Source organism: Caretta caretta, chromosome 14 (assembly GCF_965140235.1).
Source record: "Caretta caretta isolate rCarCar2 chromosome 14, rCarCar1.hap1, whole genome shotgun sequence".
Taxonomy (NCBI): domain Eukaryota; kingdom Metazoa; phylum Chordata; order Testudines; family Cheloniidae; genus Caretta; species Caretta caretta.
This window is the reverse complement of record NC_134219.1, coordinates 28,626,774-28,637,092: the sequence shown is the minus strand read 5'-3', so window position 1 is coordinate 28,637,092 and position 10,319 is coordinate 28,626,774. Positions and strand designations below refer to the sequence as shown.

At 49.0% G+C, this 10,319-nt stretch overlaps 1 long non-coding RNA gene across 1 annotated transcript; it reads left to right on the top strand.

Moving 5' to 3' along the window:
• The first annotated feature begins 1,826 nt into the window (after nucleotides 1-1,826).
• Nucleotides 1,827-3,362, top strand: LOC142068903 (uncharacterized). Its single transcript, XR_012664797.1, has 2 exons — nucleotides 1,827-1,889; nucleotides 2,254-3,362. It is a non-coding gene; the product is annotated as an uncharacterized LOC142068903 (long non-coding RNA).
• Nucleotides 3,363-10,319: the final 6,957 nt, after the last annotated feature.

The following is a 10,319-nucleotide window of genomic DNA, read 5'->3' as shown; positions in this document are numbered from 1 at the left end:
CAACTTTTTAAAATCTCGTGATTAATCACGATTAATGCTTTTTAGTCATTTGACAGCCCTATTTTAAATGTAACCATTTGTTTCCAATACTACTTGCTATGACTTGAATCTTGATTCTTTGTTAAATAAAAGTATACGGTGCTTGTTTTCAATATAAAAATAGCTAAGTGCCTTGTGTCAAGCAGCACAGTGACCTGAAGTGTAACGGCTAAACTGGTGTGCACTGTTTCTTTAGAAGCAGCGAATCCGTGAACACTACGAGTGTCCGGTGAACCAGGGGACGGACGCTCCAGGGAGATGCTTGCAGGGTTTGAGGGTTGGAATGAGTCAATCAGTAACGTGAAGTGAGACTGCAGGGCCTGCGGGGCCTAGAGGGCAGTGCTTGTGTTGCCTATGGCCAATGGAGTTGGGAGCTGGCCCAAGGCAGGCGCAGATATGGCTTCTCATGGTAAGGCACGTGGCAGTGAAGTGCTCACAACCCTGGGTACACCTGGGAAATATCACAGGAGGCCAGTGGCACAAGGGTGCAACTGTGCCAGGACCTCAGGACTTCTCTATCATGTGCCAGGCCTGTACTGGCCTCTGTAACCATTGAATAGGGGCATTGCCAGCAGATCAAGGGACGTGATTGTTCCCCTCTATTTGACATTGGTGAGGCCTCATCTGGAGTACTGTGTCCAGTTTTGGGCCCCACACTACAAGAAGGATGTGGAAAAATTGGAAAACATCCAGCGGAGGGCAAGAAAAATTATTAGGGGACTGGAACACATGACTTATGAGGAGAGGCTGAGGGAACTGGGATTGTTTAGTTTGCGGAAGAGAAGAATGAGGGGGGATTTGATAGCAGCCTACAACTACCTGAGAGGTGGATCCAAAGAGGATGGCTCTAGACTGTTCTCAGTGGTAGCAGATGACAGAACGAGGAGTAATGGTCTCAAGTTGCAGTGGGGGAGGTTTAGGTTGGATATTAGGAAAAACTTTTTCACTAGGAGGGTGGTGAAACACTGGAATGCGTTACCACGGGAGGTGGTAGAATCTCCTTCCTTAGAAGTTTTTAAGGTCAGGCTTGACAAAGCCCTGGCTGGGATGATTTAGTTGGGGATTGGTCCTGCTCTGGGCAGAGGGTTGGACTAGATGACCTCCTGAGGTCCCTTCCAACCCTGATATTCTATGATTCGATGATACTATGAATAGGGAGATCAAAAACTGTCCCCTTCTATCCCTTTGCCAGTGCAGGCATGAATCTGGCCCATTGAGCCAAACCTCTTCCAGCCTTAATTTCCAAATCTATACAATGTTTTTGTTGTTGTTTGTATTTCAGTCAATGGACAACAAGTACCACATTGTTCTGAGCTCTGTACAGATGCTGAGCAAACAGACCCAAAGAGCTTACAGCTCAGGGCCCTGATCCTGCAAACCCTTAACATTCTATTAATGGCAAAGGGCCCAAAGTAGATAAAATTATAGTCACGCTAAAGTCCTTACAGGATCTGGGTCTAGGTCATGACAAAATGCAATAGGAGAATGAGACAAATCAACCAAGGGTTGGAGAGGGAGGATGAGAGAACAGTAAACAACTCTTAGAGATTGTACCTCCTAGGATGGTTGAGAGACTTAATGGATATTGATTCCATTGCTGTGAGATGCCTGAATGAAAGAGAAAATGGAAGGTTTCAGACTCGTTTGTATTAAAGACCTGTGTGTGTCTCTGTCCCTCTCGGTCTGTTTCTCTGCCACAATTAAAACACAGTCATGTGAATTAAGAGTGGGGATGTTGTTATAAATATCACAACATAAAATCTCACTGATTTTATCTTTTCTCCCTGTAGACACTCTGCCAGTTGAACTGGAGGAAAAAAAAGAGAATACTCTAGGATCACACAGACAGGGTGAGATTTCAAGGTGGAGATTATTTTTCAGTTACGAGAAAATTCCCATGAAAATGTTTTCTTGAACTTGTAGCTAAGCCAATGCTGACCATGACACAACCAGTCCTAAAAATAAAAACATTACTAAGACGTGCCCAAGTTGAAGTCAGACAAACAATCCAACCCCAACCTTAACGCTGAGTTCATGCCCACAGCAATGAACGGAAACATTCTCACTATCATCCAAACACCCTTAACTCTGACCCTGGGATTTTCATAGATATCCATACGCATTATATATATTAAATTCATAGGAATGAGTGGACAGGCCACTCACCTCAGGGCTGATCTCTGGCTCTAATACTCTGCTTCCCTCTCTCCTCAGTGAATGTGACTCTGGATCCAGACACGGCTCATCCCCAACTCCTCCTCTCTGAGGGTCAGAAAAGTGTCAGACGGGGAGACAAATGGCACAGACTGCCCAACAATCCCAAGAGATTTGATACCCTGGAGTGCGTGCTGGGCTGTGAGGGATTCACATCTGGGAGATACTACGGGGAGGTGGAGGTGGGAGGTGAAATAATCTGGGCTGTGGGGGTTGCCAGAGAGTCTGTGAGGAGGAAGGGATTGTTCTGCTTTAACTCTGAGTGGGGGATCGGGCTATGGAGCAGTGGTGGGGTGAGTTCCAGGCTCTCACCTCCCCTAAAACTCCTCTGCCCCTGAGCTGGGTCCCCAGGAGGATCCGGGTTTGTCTGGACTATGAACAGGGGCTGGTGACATTTCTGGATGCTGATAATGATGCCCCAATCTTCACTTTCCCACCGGCTTCCTTCAGTGGGGAGAGAATCCACCCCTGGCTTTGGGTTCAGAGTGAACAATCACAGCTCAGACTGTGTCCCTGACACTTGGGGAAAACATCCCTTCTAAAGACCCTGAAATCAACTTCTCTAGCCTCAGACACCCTAATTTCTATGACCCTGGAGAACGCTTGTCTTCCTGAAAGCCTTCTACCGTACAATCAGTTTGTATGACCATAAGGCTTGATGGGGCCTCTGAATTGTTAAAGTATAAAGACCAAGATGCTACTGAAATGGAGAAACCAACCGCATTGATCCAAGAATTGTGCAACCTGTTTGTCACTGGCCTGTGTGATCCTTGAGGAGTGTAGCTGACTGTAGGGGTCAGAGACTGTCAGATAGGAGCTCAGAGAGTGGGAGAATGAAAGTGAAAGAAAGTGACAAGGAGAGACATGAGCCAGGGTGACAGAGGGACTGGGAGATGCTACTGAACGTGATGGTGTCATTCATTACGTAATCCATCTATTTAATTCACTGGTTCATGAAAAGTGGAGCCATTTTAATGCCTTGGAAAAGTGATTTCTGCAAATGTTGCACTTTTTCTCTGTTCTGACCTTACATAATCACTCCCTAAGTGATTGAAGCCCTCATTTTTTTGTTAACTGAACCTTTTTAATAAATATAAAGCTTTTTTCTGCTTGGTGTTTTCCACTCTTTTGAGGGAGCGAGGAGGTGCAGAGGATTTGATTCACCACTGACCAAAAGACAAGTTAAGAGTAAGGTGGGGTACACTCTATGGGGGGGCAAGTTGACTGGTTTAATCAAGGGGCTGTAGAGCTGCCACCCTCCATAAAATGACCTGCTTATGAACTTGGAAGTGCATTGAAACCCATGTGGATATATATCTTCCTTCTAAACATGGTACTCTTTAAAAGAGTCTGAAATAGAGCTTGTGAGGCTATTTTGGGGTTATTTGGTCAAGGAGTTCCCAAAACATACCCCCAAATACTCTGCTTTTATCATTTTCAGATTTTTATAACACTTTGTTTTAGAATTAGGTGTAGCAGATTTAAATTAAATCTCAGGAAAAACTTGCTAACTGTAAGAACAGTAGGACAATGGAACAGTGTCTAGGAAAGTTGTGGAAGCTCCTTCACTGGAGGTTTTCAAAAGGAGGCTGGATAGCCGTCTGTCTTGGATGGTTTAGACACAACAGCTCCTGAATCTTGGCAGGGAGTTAGCGTGGATGACCCTTTTAGTCCCTCCTAACCCTGTGATTACCTGAAACAAATCTAGATTTCTGACCGTCCAAAAATGTGTCCCATTGGACTGCCCCTGAGATCAGCTTTTCAATGGCATGAAAGACCATTTTAGGAATATCTCAGAATGTAGTGAGCTGCCAAAGTTTTAGTATCTATGTGAGCAAATGTTTCCTCAGAAACTCCTTTGTCAAGAACACCCATGGCACCATGTACTGATTTGAGGGAATAGGCAGTGTTCGTTGAGCTCAGAAACAAGGAGTTCATTCCTCTGCTCAGGTGATTTGCATGCTGTGCATATTGGCACTCTCAGCTTGCCTTTCTGCTTGGTGTGCGGGTGGCACAGATGACAGTGAGCCACCCCATAGGACAGCTGGGAGGGGAATCTGCTGCTCTGGCTCGTGGGGTATTTCACGGTTACAGAGCCTGAACAGAGTCCAGCCTGTACTCTAATCTCCTAGCACACTCTTGGGGTGAAGACCTATTGTCTAATACCTCCTCTTGAGAATGGGGACCCAGTGTCTGACTGCCTAGACTCTCTGGGTGCAGTGCTGACACCTCAGCCTGCCTCATGCTTAAATGCGCCCTTTCCCAGACCCCACCCAAAAGGTTTGAGGCTCCTGGGTTACAGTTTAACTCTCAGGGGCACACCGTAGTGGTGTTCCTGCAACAGATCAGGATTCCTGTGTCACCCAGTGGTGCCCTGCTCTCACTCTGGGCTGTACAGTGCATACAGAGAAAGGCCAACAAATACTTTATTTATTTAATGGTTATGGGTAGACAGCTTAGAAAGATGAAGTCCGACAGAGGAGCAAGAAGGTCAGAGGTGCTGGGATCTTACAGAGAAATCGACAACAGCTAGGAAATGTTACACTGGACAATGCTTTCCTACCACATTACTCTGGGCAGCCTCCTCTATGGGAACTGTAGTGTGAGCTCTGTGCTGCTTGGATCTGTCACAAATCTCACAGTTGGGATCTGATTCTTCTCACAGAGCAGTTTGAAATCTCGCCCTTGACTCACACACTCTCCCTTCTGGCTCTTCTTGCTTTTGTAAACATGAGTTCTTCCCTCAGGGCTCCTATTACTCCAGGCCCCGCCTGTAGCTGGTAGCAGGGGCATGGTCAGATAAAGGGCATGGCTCAGATGCCACACTGTGCCAGCTCCTGGTGCTGGTTTGGCCAGAAGTTCCTTTGCCCAGCAGTGTCATTGCAATGAGGATGGGAGAAGTCTCGTTCTGATTCCTCTCCCCAGGACTTGGTGATTCAGGCTCAGCTCAAATGGTGCTCACAGTCTGTAGACACCAGATCCTTGGAAGCAGCTTCCACTTGGAGATTTTTGGCTGTGCTTAGAAATACCCTGGGATCTCTCTGCAGAGTGGAAAGAATTTCACTCTCCAGAGCCAGTAATGGAGCAGCAATTAGGCAGGTCCCCTCCTGCCACAGGCTTGTTGTTACTCAGCTGGAATCCCCAGACAGCTGTCCTGAGAACCTGGTCCCTCTGGCATTGTGCAGGAGCAGATTTAAAGAGACATATCCTGGGAGCCAATGATCCAGGATGGTGCAGCCTGGACTTTGTGCAGTAACAGGATGGGAGTATATAAAAACTGTAAAGTTTCTAACCTGAAGGTTTCTGCCTTTTCTTTTCTCCTTCCAGCTATTCCTTTTCTTTCCTCTCACTTGATTTCACCTTCACCCTTTGCCTTGCTTCTTTCTTTCTACTGTATCCCCTTCCCTTATTATTTCAAATCTTCCATTCTCCTGCTCTTTCCTCTCCCCAGCTGCCCCACCTATCTTCCTCTTCTTGGAGTACAAGAAAAAAAGACTGCCTCCAGCTATAAGGAAACAAAGGACACCTCATCAACCAGCAGTGAGGAAAAACTGTCTCTGACCCTAAGAAAATGGAATGAGATGGCATTGCAGTACAGAGCTGAGCAATCAGCCAGTAGGTCAGGAACTGACAATAGTGACAAAGGAACACAAAGGATCAAATGCTAAACCCCTCTCAGTGGCTGAAAGTTCATCTGGTGGCAGGTCACAGGCCACTGTGGAAGGTGCTGGAATCTCAGCCTGGTCCCTAGTGGGGCAGGTGTCACCATCATACACAGATATAACTAGCAGGGCCTGCACTGACTGGTTCCCTTTGTCATCGGTCTCAGCAGCAGAGGCCAACGACTCAATGGCTAGTGGAATCAGAACTTTCATCTCAGCTTTAGAGAGAGATTTTCCCCAGGTCAGGGTTGAAGTCCAATGGCTGTGGGCAGCGTGCATGAGGGGAGCTGGTTAGAGGGCTCCTGCACTGCACAGTGTGTGGGATAAACAGATACGTCCAATCCACTAGGCTCTCAGGACACTTGTCTGTTCCAGCTGCAAGATGGTGATCTGGGAACAGACTGAGGAGACCTGATAGTGTCTGGGGAGCAGCCACCTGGGACCAGGAGTGGAAACTCAACTGTGGTGGGAAAGGAGCAATGACTAGACATGCTACTGCAGATATACTTAGTTCAACTGGGTACAATGCTGTTGACTGAAGTCATGCCAACAATCAAAAACCAGTATAATTACATCACTTGTGCATGTTCACAGAATGCTTCTTCCGTCAGCAGAGCGCGTCCACACTTAGTGCTCAACAGTAAGAGCAGTGCACTGTGCGTGGCTATCCCACTGTGCTACTCAGCACCTTCTGCAGCTAGGAGTTGTGGGAACACAGAGTGGATCGCAGCGTGTCATGAGTGCAGGCTCAACGTCCCATGATGCAGTTTTTCCCTCCCTATCATTCCATGGGCTTCCAACTGTGTTTCATGGCATTTTTCAATGGTCCCTGTTTACTGTGTGCCTGCCATCTCTCTCTGAAAGGATGGATCCTGCACTGCTCTCTACTGTTGTGGTCACTGTTATAAACACATCATGGATGGTCATGCAGCATATCATGGACTCCCAATCTGGACGGGAATCAGAGTTCCCTGACCTGCTGTGTGCCATGGAAAGGAACAACACAAGATTACTTTTAGCATTCATGGAGCAGCTGCATATGGTGGATCGTCGCTTCTGGGCTCGGGAAACAAGCACTGAGTGGTGGGATCATATTATGTAGGTTTGGGATGATAGGCAGTGGCTGCAGAACTTTTGGATGTGGAAATATGGCCAGTTGGTGAAGCTTCCCCTAGGGGAATCTATCCCCCTGTCCCGCCCCTTCCTCTGGTGGCCCTGCCCAAGCTCTGCCCTGCCCCACCCCCACTCTGCCCCACACCCTGCCCCTCTCCACGCCTTGCCCATGCTCCACCCCATGGCTTGCTACCACTTGGCCCCCTTGCCTGCCCCTCACCGTCACTCCTCTTGTCTGCTGAGGAGGAGAGGAGCAAGCAGAGGGCAGAGGAGGCCTAGGGGGAATGGGTGGAGCTGTTCGGCCACCTCCCCACTGAAACCCTTTTCCCACTGCTTGCTGTCACCATTCACTCCTCTCCTCCTACTCAGTGAGCAGTATGTGGTGGGGACCTCAGGGGAATGGGCAGAGCAGAGCCAGGAAGGGGTGGAGTGAGGGCAGGCCTCAGAGGGAAGAGTGGGACCTCAGGGCGGAGTGCAGGCGTGGCCATGGCCCAGGTGTCGCTGTTCACGTGTGGTGGATCAGCAGTTTTGGGAGGCTTAGCCTCTCCTGGCCTATGATCCCTGCCGCCCTTGTGTGGAAAGTCATCTTCATGGAACTGTGTGCAGAGCTTGCCCCAGCACTGAAGCACAAGGACACCAAAATGAAAGTTGCCCTCTGGGTGGAGAAGCACATGGTGATCACTCTGTGGAAGATGGAGACTCCAGACTGTTACTGGTTGGGCATGAATTAGTTGGGAGCTGGGAAGTCCACCACTGGGGTCACATGAATGCAAGTTTGCAGGGCCATTAATCGCATCCTGCTATGAAGGACTCTGACTCTTGGCAATGCGCATGAAATAGTGGATGGCTTTGTGGCATTGGGATTCCCTAACAGCAGCAGGGCGATAGATGGCACACTGTAATGGTCCCTCGCTCTCCCAGGGTGAGGGAGGCCACTCAGTCCAGTCCCGTCTGGCCAGGACCAGAGTCCGCAGGACAGTCAAGAGCCCACAATAGGGCTGAGCGACCAACAGTCACAGGCCAGCTTTAGCCTGGGCTTGGGAGGCTCAAGCTGCCAGCCCTTAAACAGGGTCTATAACTGAACTGGGCCCGGGCTTGAGGAGGCTCAGGCAGCCAGCAACAAACAATCTCAGGGCTGGCTTTAGCCTGGGTGGGGCTCAGGCAGCCAGCAAACAAACAGTCTGCAGGTGGGCTGGGGCCTGTGTTTGAGGAGTCTCAGGCGGCCAGCAAACAAACAGTCTGCAAAGGTGACTGGTAAAGGAGGCTCCTTCTCCAGAGCAGGAGCTTCTCAGAAAAGTGTAGGGAGTTAGCCACCCAGGGTGGGGTGGCAGGGGGACGCGGCCCCACCCTACTCCACCATGTCCCACCCCATGGCCCTGGCAGGGGCAGGATCGGCTGCCCCTGCGTTGGTGGGGATCCAGCCGCAACACGCCGACTGAGCCACAGCCCCTGGGGCTGCCCCTGGGCTACTTCCTGCCTCCCCGGGGGTTGGTACCTGTGGCCTTCAGGCCTCTTCCGGCTCCTCGGGGTACACAGCAGCAGGCTTTCTGGGCCAGTTGGTGTAACAATCAGTGAACCCAAGTTCCCGGGTTCCCTGAAGACGTTCAATGAGTGCTACTTTTTCACCATCACTCCCAGGATCTATTTTCCATCCAACTCCACACTCATCCCCACTCTCCCACTGTGGGCCTGTATACAAAATCAAACTGCCTGCCCAGGTATCCAGTTACTGAACAGAACCGCCCCAGCACAGCTAACACCGTGGCATGGTTTGCAGTAGAATAAAGTTCTGATAAACGTTCCCCTTCCCCCCAAGTCTTGCAGGGTCCCACAGATGCCCTGTGAGGCAGTGCAGCTAAGGGCACAGATGGGACCTTGATCAGTTCTGTCTGTACTGAGGATTCTGAGAGCCACATGTGCTTAGTGGCTCCCCAAAAACAGAGAGTGCAGGGGGCACCCACACCCAGGGATCGGCACCACCATGTTATGCGATGGACTCTTTGCAAAAGTACTGTACTTAGTGATGGACACTGGGGGAGGGGGGGTTATGTCATTCAGTCATTCAACGTTTTTTGAAAAATTATCACGGACCTCAAAATTTTTACCATGGACACTTGGGTCTGTGAATGGACACATTGCCTACCCCTGTTCACACCTCTCCCAACACCATTCCTCCCTTCCCTGACTTCAGCTTTCTCTGTTCCTGGATCCCTCCCTTCTGCCCACTCAACCCTTCCCTGGGATCTCCCCATCCACTTCTCAGAGCTCCACCTCCATATACTGGGGTCTCTTCTCTTTCATTTCTGCAAGGGGCTCTTCCTACTTGTGGCCTTCCCCCCCTCCATTATATACCCCTCCCCCAAGTCTTCCTCTTGTGATCTGGGCTCTTCACTTCCTACTGCTGCAGCCTCCCATCCCACTCCACCCTAGTGTAAGCGGGGGAATGGTCCCATTGTTGTGGGGAACTTTCCTGGCTTATACACTACCCCAATGGAATTGACTTGAGAAAGGATCTGAGTCCTCACTCCTAGTCCCTTTACACAGAAGCCTGCCTAACTTCAAGGGCTCCCCTTCCACTCTCCTGTGTGGCAGAGTCCTCATAACCCCCAACATCACTGGGTCAAGGATTCCTGGGGGGCTTGACCCACAATCTTGTCATTGTCACTTAGGACAAAGGCTAGAGTGTCCCCACTCTGAGGTATTCTCTCCACTCTGGACACTTCCCTGACCCACTGATCGTTATATACATTTCATAGCAAATACAATTTACTGAACAGCAACAAATTAAAAAATATAAGGTGTAAAGATGCTGCCTTTGGTGTGACACTTCTGAGATTATCAGTTCAGGACAAATTGCTTCAAGCAGGGGAATTACAGCCCAAGGTTGGGGTTTCTCCACTTCTAAGGCACACCAAACCAGCCAGACAAAGAGGACTTTGGTTTCACCCCACTGGCTAACCATAAGTCATACAAGCAATTCCCTTAGACACTCCAGTTTCCCAGTATCACCACCAGTGCCACTCATTATGGGGACGAATGGTTATGAAAACCAATACCCCAATAAAAGAAAAAAGGTTCTCTTGATCCCAAAGGGCCAAGCCCCAGACCCAGGTCAATATACAAGTTAGATCTTACCCACAAATCATGCTGTTGCCAATCCTTTAGAATCTAAAATCTAAAGGTTTATTCATAAAAGAAAGAAATATATATGAGAGCTAAAATTGGTTAAATGGAATCAGTTACATACAGTAATGGCAAAGCTCCTGGTTCAGGCTTGTAGCAGTGATGGAA